This window comes from Sabethes cyaneus, chromosome 2, assembly GCF_943734655.1.
Source record: "Sabethes cyaneus chromosome 2, idSabCyanKW18_F2, whole genome shotgun sequence".
NCBI lineage: Eukaryota > Metazoa > Arthropoda > Insecta > Diptera > Culicidae > Sabethes > Sabethes cyaneus.
This window is the reverse complement of record NC_071354.1, coordinates 162,169,445-162,178,832: the sequence shown is the minus strand read 5'-3', so window position 1 is coordinate 162,178,832 and position 9,388 is coordinate 162,169,445. Positions and strand designations below refer to the sequence as shown.

Here is a 9,388-nt window from a genome sequence, read left to right as displayed (position 1 = left end):
AGTTAATCGACTGGTATGAATCATTGTTGACGGTCAGTTACGGTTAAAAAGAATGACTGAAAGTGAAGTTGTTCCAAACAGCATACAACCGGTTCATGTTGCAATTTTAGTTATTTAACCAATCACAGAGCGGTCATCCTAGGCAGGTATGTCATGTTCCAAACGCACGTGGTGATGAACATTCTGCGTGAATTCAAATGAAAATTCTGCTCACAATAAAAAGCTCTCTCTGAATTCACGATCCGAATTCATTCATTCGCAGCGAGTCGCACTCTCAGCTGGGCTGCAGGTTCGATAGTGAGAGTGATCGGTCGGCTCGGCATCCGCAATACAAAAACGCAAAAGCAATGTCCACCAGCAAGAGCTCCATGCCGGTGGATGGTTTACGCCTTTGGCTTATCGTCGTCCGGCTGTGTCGTGTTGTGTTGTAGCCTAGCGTTAGCTTTAGAGTAGGTACACGTACAGGTGAATGAAAAACTATGGCAGGTATGGTCGTACGTACCTGGCAAACCGTGTCGGTCGGAGAGTGCTTTGCTTCCAGTTCAGTCAGTATCTCTTTAGTCGTGTTACTCGTCGGACGCGGTTGACCGTTGGTTATGGTGTAGTTTTTGTGTGCATATCGCAGGGAAAATCTTCACGGTGTACACTGGATTTGGAAAATCTTTTTTTACGCGTTTGGTTTTTAATAGTTTGTGAAAAAATTGTGTCGTTAGAATCATATCGTATTCTTTGCTATAAAGTTGGTGCAGTAAAACATTTGTGGTTATTTTTGTGAAAAAAAAAATTGTGAATCTTCAGTTGTTCTTGTGTACGAGATTTCACGTGCATCTATAGATTCAGGTGATACGGAGTATGTGTGTGGTAGCTATAGCCAACTATAAACATATTCACATAATATCTGGCTCTGGTGAAGTCGCATAGGAGAAACACGCTATTATCAGTTATGCAAACTTCAGCAGCCGGCGTTCGTGAATATGGAAATGAAAATTATCTCCTTCGTTTGCCCACTGTTTCGTGCATTTATCTTTTGTATTTTTCTCCCATGCAAGAATTAAAAATTGCGCCAAATACAAACAGGCCCGCAAAGAATAATAAATAAGAAAAAAAAAACACTTCGTCTCGTTTGTGGCGCATCTCGCCATCATCGTCTGCTGCGGTGGGTCTTCACCATCACCATCATTATTCCGCAACATTTACTGTGGCTCGTGCTGTTCAACACAAAAGATTTAAACGTTATTGTCGTCAAACTTTTGTTTTCGCTTCGCTTTTAACTGAGTGCATGCTAATTGTTGTCGTTGCCGACAACATGTAAATAAGCGTCAGCTACTCGGCGAAGCAGCAGTGATGCTGTAGTAGCAGTTTGTTGTTGCCGAGAACCGAGGCCGATTGTCGAGTATACTCACCTACTTTGTGACCTTCGAAGTTGCTAAATCAAATTGATGCGAAATGAGTGTCTAATTGCAAATGAATGAAAGAAAAAGATCTTGCGAAGATCGTGTGTGTTGATCTTAATTTTTTTTGACAATGCAGTGGTTCAAAACCAAAAAAAAAAAAACATGCGGGTTTTGAGTGGGAATACTTAGTTTTGGGTTTATAGAACCTTTGGAAGAGTTTATCGAAATTAAAACATATATCTTTTGGTGGAATTAAAACTTCGGTTAATCCCCCTAAAAGTGAAATAAAAAATTTCAGTTTCAATATAATACATTGATATATTCTACAAAGTTTTAGAGCATATTATTACAAGAAATTTTGCTGAAGACAGTAACCTTCTATCTCTTCAACAAAGATCGAAAAATCCTATTTTTCATATATGAAAAATCATTAAAATCAGTTTTTGTTTATTATAGCAGTTTGTGTAGTTGTTATATAACTTTTTTCTGTTTCACAAAGTTGTACAAATAGTAAAAATACACAACATTGCTGAATATAGTATATGTACCTCTATCTTTGCTTGTTTAGGAATTATAGATTTGCAAAACACATTAATGTGGTATATTGATACCACAGCACTTTTAGGGGGATTAATCACTATTTGAATTCCACTAGATGGTTGAACTTTTAATTTTAAAAAACTCTTTCAAAAGTTCCGTAAACTTAAAACCAAGTTTTCTGGCTTAAAACTCTAATGCGCACCAAAAAAGGTTCTAGACCACTTTGCTATGCCCGGTTGATTAGACTGCATTGAGCTTTCGGTTGATCAATTGAGGGTTAAAATTTAATTTTTAGCAGAAGTTTTCGATATTGCAAGGTCTTAAGTCTTGAATTTCGAAAAAAATCCCGATTTTGCCAGCTTCCCCATTTTGGCAGCCCAAAATTCTACATAGGGCTGACAGAATCGGAACATTACTGTATCGCTTAATGTAAAGTGACAAGATTATATCATGATGTATGCTCTTGGATACATTAGATGGCGAATAAAAAGAAATTGATAATAGGTCGGTGGTACAGAACAAAATTGTTTGAAGGCAAATCTTCATTAGCCGAGAACTGCTTAAGAAAATTATCATAATTTTATAAGAGATCATCATGCATTTTCATAATAGATAATTCACCTGGGGTTCTCAGCAATTTAATCTAATTTTATTCACTAGAGAAAACAGTCTCTTCGTTACCGTGTTGTTACCCGGCAGTCATAAAGTAATAAACAATAAGGATAACGATTCTTTCAAAGCCTCTCAATTGGCTTCAACATCCCGAGCAGGAGCGAAGACCAAAATAATATAAAAACAATATCAAATTGTGTTGCTAATGCTATATTTTGTTATTGAATAGATATGGGGATACATTGATAACACATTTTGTAATTGAGTAGATATTTAGAACAGTGGTTGTAACATGAGTTTAATAACTGATACTGTTATCATATCTTATTATGACCTTAAATGACATTCGATATATTTCATAAAATTTTTTTATTGATTAAAGAGATTTTAGATTATAAATATTTTATAAAATGATTTTTTTTATCTCATATGCTACTGCATTTGTTATTCAATACCTTAATAATACTAAAATATGTTATTCCAAACTCTGAATACAGTCATGTTATTGCTTTTGCTTATTGCTTATTCAAATAACACAAGTAGTTTTTCTTTTGGCCTTAAAGGAGCAAAATTTTGATATTATTTTTTTATATTTTACCAACTATGTCAGCCAAAACAAGACCACATTTTAACATCAGTTATTCGATTTCCATAAATAACACATTTTGATATTATGTTGCATTTCGCGTCTGCTCGGGATATACCAATCTTGGCTGGGAATTAATGGGATCTTAATATTGGCCTCGCAATTGTCCTGTACACTTGTGATCATCTATAACATATCATCCGAATCCGGCACTGCCGTGCTAAATCTGGATTATTTGGTCTGTTCTGTTGTGTGCTAGTTTGATTTGTCATTTCATCATTAATAGACTGACACTTGAACAACGCATGGCGCATTTGGCGAAATTCATTATATTCTTCATCCATTTTTTGGTCGGTCATCAAATGGACGATTATAAACAAAACTGCCATACTTGAAGCGAAGAGGATCCGCGTGCCCTTTTCGAAACACCGTTGCATCTTGAAAAAATATCTCTTTGGTGTGCTTAACGGGAAATTAGCAGTCATTAACTTTTTGTCGGAAAGCCCAATTTCGGAAGCACGTTATCGCTGATACGTGGCCCATATAACCCCAAAAGTACTCGAAAATTGGATTTCCCGATAGGCATTTCAACCGAAATCAACCAATGTGGCCATAGGCCAGAGTTATCTTTCAAATCAAAGTTACGAAGAATTGTCTTTCGAATAGAGCCAAATTTATTAAATTTGTTCTTGGTTTTAATTTAAAATACTACTAATTCTACCTATAACGCGATGTACGTTTGATAACACTGTCTCATGAGAGTTCTCAACCTTCAAAAGCAGAAAAGTATCAAAACCGCTTCTAATTCTGCGCATTTTTCGTTTATATCGGGTTTTGAGAGCGTACTTCATTAGGCATATTGACGTTGGGCATAAATATATTAGACATAATGGAAGAGAAAGGCATAATGGATAATAGGCATAACGTGCTGAAGGCATAAGGTATGGTAGGTATAATGGGCGTTAGCCGTTAGCCTGTAATAGATCCAATCGACCAATCGATCCAGGGGTCTGCCTCGAAGTCGTCGGCCTCTGTCGGGTTCTCTGCTAAATATTGTTTTCACTGGTCACTCATGCGGTATCCTTGCTGTGTGGTCTGCCCATTGTAGCCTGCCGTGTTTTAGTGACTTTGCAATATCCACGACTTTGTACACTTTCTTGACATATTTCATGATTCATGAGCCTGCGCCATACTCCATCATCTAACATGCTGCCAAGAATTTATCGCAAGATCTTACGCTCAAAAACGCGAAGAGCTTGTCAGTCGCTCTCTCACTCAACGTTCATGCTTCGTGACCGTAGAGTACCTACCGAGAGAATTAACGTCTTATAGAGCGTGAGTTTTGTACGAAGTTACAGGTTACGGGACCTCAGCTAGCTACGTAATCCGTAGAGGGCCCTGTTGGTAGCCGCTATTTGCCTTTTTACTTCACGACTCACATCGTTGTCACATGTCACTAACGTACCAAGGCAAACAAATTCGTCGACCACTTCAAAGGTATCTCCACCTATCACCACCGCAGTTCCAACACCCGAAGGTCTATCATGTTCTCTACCAGCCACTATATATTTTGTTTTGTTAAGCCTATCCTCGTAGCTTTCTTTTTAAGATGCGTGTAGGGTAAGAACCCCACAATTCGCCCCCACCCCAGAATTCGCCCTCCCATTGGTATTCCCGTGATTTAACTCTATATATAGTTGAATTATAAGTTGTTAGTTCAATTTATATTCAATTTAACTCAGTTTTCAGTTATTTGAATAGAATTTGTTGCATTGCTTTATGTATTTTAATGATTTAATGTGGTTTGAAAAATAGGTATTGTATTTAAGACGCGATTTTTCCATTCTCAAGAATGAGCACGAAAAATAAAATTGAGGAAAAGTAATGGAAAATCGTATCTCCTTGCACTTTTTTCGCATCAATTTGGTTATATCTGATTCAAACTTTATAATTGTGCTTCTATTTTAATATTTTATCGCAATTCTGCTGAAAATAGAACATAAATGCACTGGGCGAAAACTGGGTATTGTAAATCATATGAGTTCCAAAATTCGCCCGGGTCGAATCTCTATATACTTAACCGAACTTACTGCGTGAACCAGTTTTCGCCCTCATCTATCAAACATATACAAATATGCCACACATAAGCAAAAGCAAGTCACAATCGATTAGTTTGTTCGCAGATTTATGTTTATCAAAATGGTGAGTAAAAGTACCGAATAAATAATATTATGATGCAGAAAGCACATCATATCTTCATTTGAATTCATCTAACAAAAGAATTACCTGCTAAACATGGGCTAATGGGATTTCTACCAAACGAAATGTTGAATTAGCAATAATCGACATCGAAATTGATAATAAGATTAAAACTGCACGAATTATTAAGACGCGCATAATATTCTCAAAAAATTGAGAATTCTCAAAAGAATTCCAAGTTACGTCAAAAAATATCCTAGTTGAGTAGGTAAGATGAGCATGCTTACCAGTTACCAGGAATATTTAATACAGTAAACCGGCATACCCATTTACAGACCGTGATTTACTAAACAATTTTTTTTCTTTATCTTTTTATTGACTACATAGCATAGCTTAGTTATTTCTTGGGGAAAAGGTTAGGTTGTGGACTCGAGTCTCACCTTCGATTAGTCAATATATATATAGCCGAATATCAAGATTTTCCAGTTCATCTAATTTTTTATTGTTCACAGTAAACATATACTCTTTCCCAAAAAAATACTAAATAATGACATAAGTAATCATTTTATAAGGTTTTTTAAACTACTAAAATAAACATTGTACCATTTCGTATGCACTGAATTGTATTTATTCGCCCACATATCAATAGTGAAAATAAATTCAACAAATGACCAGAAAAAGAACCAACAGGACCATTCATTTTAAATATCTTTGACGAGTGCCAAAAGCCTTTTTTTACTGCAATGAAAATAAACATTTAGTAATAACCCACCTTCTCTGTGTTTTTTATTTTTACTGAATCAGGTATCAGGAGGTGATCATGATCAGTTTATTTCAATTTAGATTTACATTTAACGAATTCCTGAAACAAATTAATTGCCATATTAAGCACTGAATAGACATAATCTCAACGTTAAATAAATAGTAACAACAATTCTACCAAAATAATTGATGCTATTTGGAAAATTTGCAACAAATAACAAGTGGACGAAATTTGGGTCACATGGGGGACGAATTTTGGATCGCTATGGGCGAAATGTGGTACTATAGGTTCCTGCTCAAAATTGAGTCTTTTACTATCAAATTTAAATTTTCGCCATTCCGAATAGCCAAAATAGATAGAATATTAATATATAGTCATACTTGTCTGAGTTCAGGGCTGATTTTATAATAATATGGCGATTTATATATTTTACAGCATAAATACCTGATAAAAGGGGCGAATTCTGGGGTCGTTACCCTACGCTTCTTCCACAGCTCTACTGTCTACACCATATCGATGTCGTCCGTAAACCCTAGGAGCATATGAGATTTCGTGTTAACGGTACCGCTTCACTGCACGCCTGCCCTTCTAATGCAATACCTTAAACCATGTAACATAACAAACGAGTCCAATGCCTCACCCGCTATCCTGACGCTTGAACCATCAAGGGTAGCACGTATAAGCCTAATCAATTCTTTTGAAAAATCATGTTCAGGCATAATCTGTCACAGCTCATTTCGTTCAACTGAATCATACGCTGCCTTGAAATCTATAAACAAATGGTGAGCCTGCAAGTTGAATTAGAATTAATCGAGGATTTCTCGTAAGGTGAACATTTGGTCCGTCGTGGAGCGTCCCTCTCGAAAAGCACACTGGTATTCGCCAACAAAGGTTTCTTGCAACGGCCTCAGTCTCAGAAATAGGATGCGAAAGAGATTTTTATATGCAGAATTGCAGAGAGCAATGCCTCGGTAATTGCTGCATTCGAGTCGATGGGCCTGTTTGTAAATAGGGCGTATGAGACTTTCCAACCAGTCTGTTGGTAGTTCTTCCTCTGTCCATCCATACCTCGCTCCCGAGTTTCAAACGTTCGTCGGGGATGCCGTCTTTTCTAGCTGCCATTTTTCAGCTCCTTCGGTGCTTTTTTAACCGCATCCAAAATTGGTGGGTCTACTGCTTGTCCATCATCCTGAATCGTTATCCTGTTTCTGTTAAGCGCTCCATCTTGTTCACAATGCCTCAAAATGTTGTTTCCACCGCCAACCTCCGATCTTTCGGTAGTCAGGTTTTCGTCGTTTCCGTTGCACATAATAGTAGTTGGCCTTGGCATGATCCGGTTCCTGATTCCGTTGATCGTATTGAATAAGCTTCTCGTATCGTGCCTCTCGTGCCGCCTCCACAAGAACGCGATCCCAATGCAGGCGTTTCTTACGACGGTGAAGTGTCTTTGTATACTTTCTTGACATATTTCATGATTCATGTGCCTGCACCATACTCCATCATCTAACATGCTGCCAAGAATTTATCGCAAGATCTTACGCTCAAAAACGCGAAGAGCTCGTCAGTCGCTCTCTCGCTCAACCTTCACGCTTCGTGGCCGTAAAGTACCTACCGAGGGAATTAACGTCTTATAGAGCGTGAGTTTTGTACGAAGTTACATGTTACGGGACCTCAGCTAGCTACCTAATCCGTAGAGGGCCCTGTTGGCAGCCGCTATCTGCCTTTTTACTTCACGACTCACATCGTTTGTCACATGTCACTAACGTACCAAGGTAAACAAATTCGTCGACCACTTCAAAAGTATCTCCATATATCACCACCGCAGTTCCAACACCCGAAGGTCTACCATGTTCTCTACCAGCCACCATATATTTTGTTTTGTTAAGCCTATCCTCGTAGCTTCCTTTTAAGACGCGTGTACGCTTCTTCCACAGCTCTACTGTCAACAGCGATGATATCGATGTCGTCCGTAAACCCTAGGAGCATATGAGATTTCGTGATGACGGTACCGCTTCACTGTATGCCTGCCCTTCAAATAGCACCGTCTAATGCAATGCCTCAACCATCTAACATAACAAACGAGTCCGATGTCTCACCCGCTATCCTGACGATTGAACTATGTTCAGACATAATCTGTCACAGCTCATTTCGTTCAACTGAGTCGTACGCTGCCTTAAAGTCTATTAACAAATAGTGAGCCTGCGAGTTGAATTCCCAAAATTTATCGAGGATTTCTCGTAAGGTGAACATTTGGTCCATCGTGGAGCGTCCCTCTCGAAAGCCACACTGGTATTCGTCAACAAAGGTTTCCTGCAACGGCCTCAGTCTCAGAACTAGGATGCAAGAGAGATTTTTATATGCAGAATTGCAGAGAGCAATGCCTCGGTAATTGCTGCATTCGAGTCGATGGGCCTGTTTGTAAATAGGACGTATGAGACCTTCCAACCAGTCCGTTGGTAGTACCTCCTCAGTACATCCATACCTCGCTTCCGAGTTTCAAAAGTTCGGCGGGGATGCCGTCTTTTCCAGCTGCTTTGCCATTTTTCTGCTCCCTCGGTGCTTTTCTAACCGCATCCAAAATTGGTGGGTCTACTGCTTGTCCATCATCCTCAATCGTTATCCTGTTTCTGTTAAGCGCTCCATCTGGTTCACAATGCCTCAAAATGCCAACCTCCAATCTTTCGGTAATCAGGTTTTCGTCGTTGTCATTGTACATAATAGTAGTTGGCGGTCCGCTTCCTGATTCCGTTGATCGTATTGAAAAAGCTTCTCGTATCGTGCCTCTCGTACCGCTTCCGCAAGAACGCCATCCCAGTGCAGGCGTTTCTTACGACGGTGAAGTGTCTTTTCGGCAGCTCTAGCATCTCGGCACCTCTCTCTGCTCTGGCGTGTCTCAGTTGCAGCCAATATGTGACTTTTAGCTAGATTCTTCTCATCAGTCACTCGTTGGAACTCTGCGTCAAACCAATCACTGGAAGTGGTTGCAGCAGTAGTGCCCTACACTTCTCGCGCTGTAATACTGATCGCATCGTGGATGTACTTCGACTGCACGCTCATCAGTTTTGCGAGCAGCAACTCCTTCCGCTGATAACCACCGAATGTTCAGTCGTATCTTCCTCGTTGGTTTTGATTTGAATACATTGGGCAACCGAGCGCGGATCTTGTTTACTACTAAATAGTGGTTCAAGTCGACGTTTGGTCCCCCGAAGGATCGCACGTCTGCCACATCCCACATCAGAAAAGGGTATAACGCCAACTAGTTAGTAAATCTAGCAAAATGCTTGCACCTCAATA

General features: G+C 39.0%; 1 protein-coding gene across 4 annotated transcripts in view; it reads left to right on the top strand.

Annotated features, from left to right (window-relative positions):
* Positions 1-562: 562 nt before the first annotated feature.
* The window catches only part of LOC128738441 (sodium-dependent nutrient amino acid transporter 1), a 239,067-nt gene continuing 230,241 nt past the window's right edge, over positions 563-9,388 (top strand). For 2 of the 4 annotated variants that reach the window (XM_053833572.1, XM_053833568.1), the window contains exon 1: positions 563-840. The gene's annotated coding sequence lies outside the window, so the exon portion shown is untranslated. Of the gene's footprint in view, positions 851-9,388 lie in introns of all 4 variants that reach the window. The other 2 variants (XM_053833571.1, XM_053833569.1) reach the window with 1 other exon arrangement.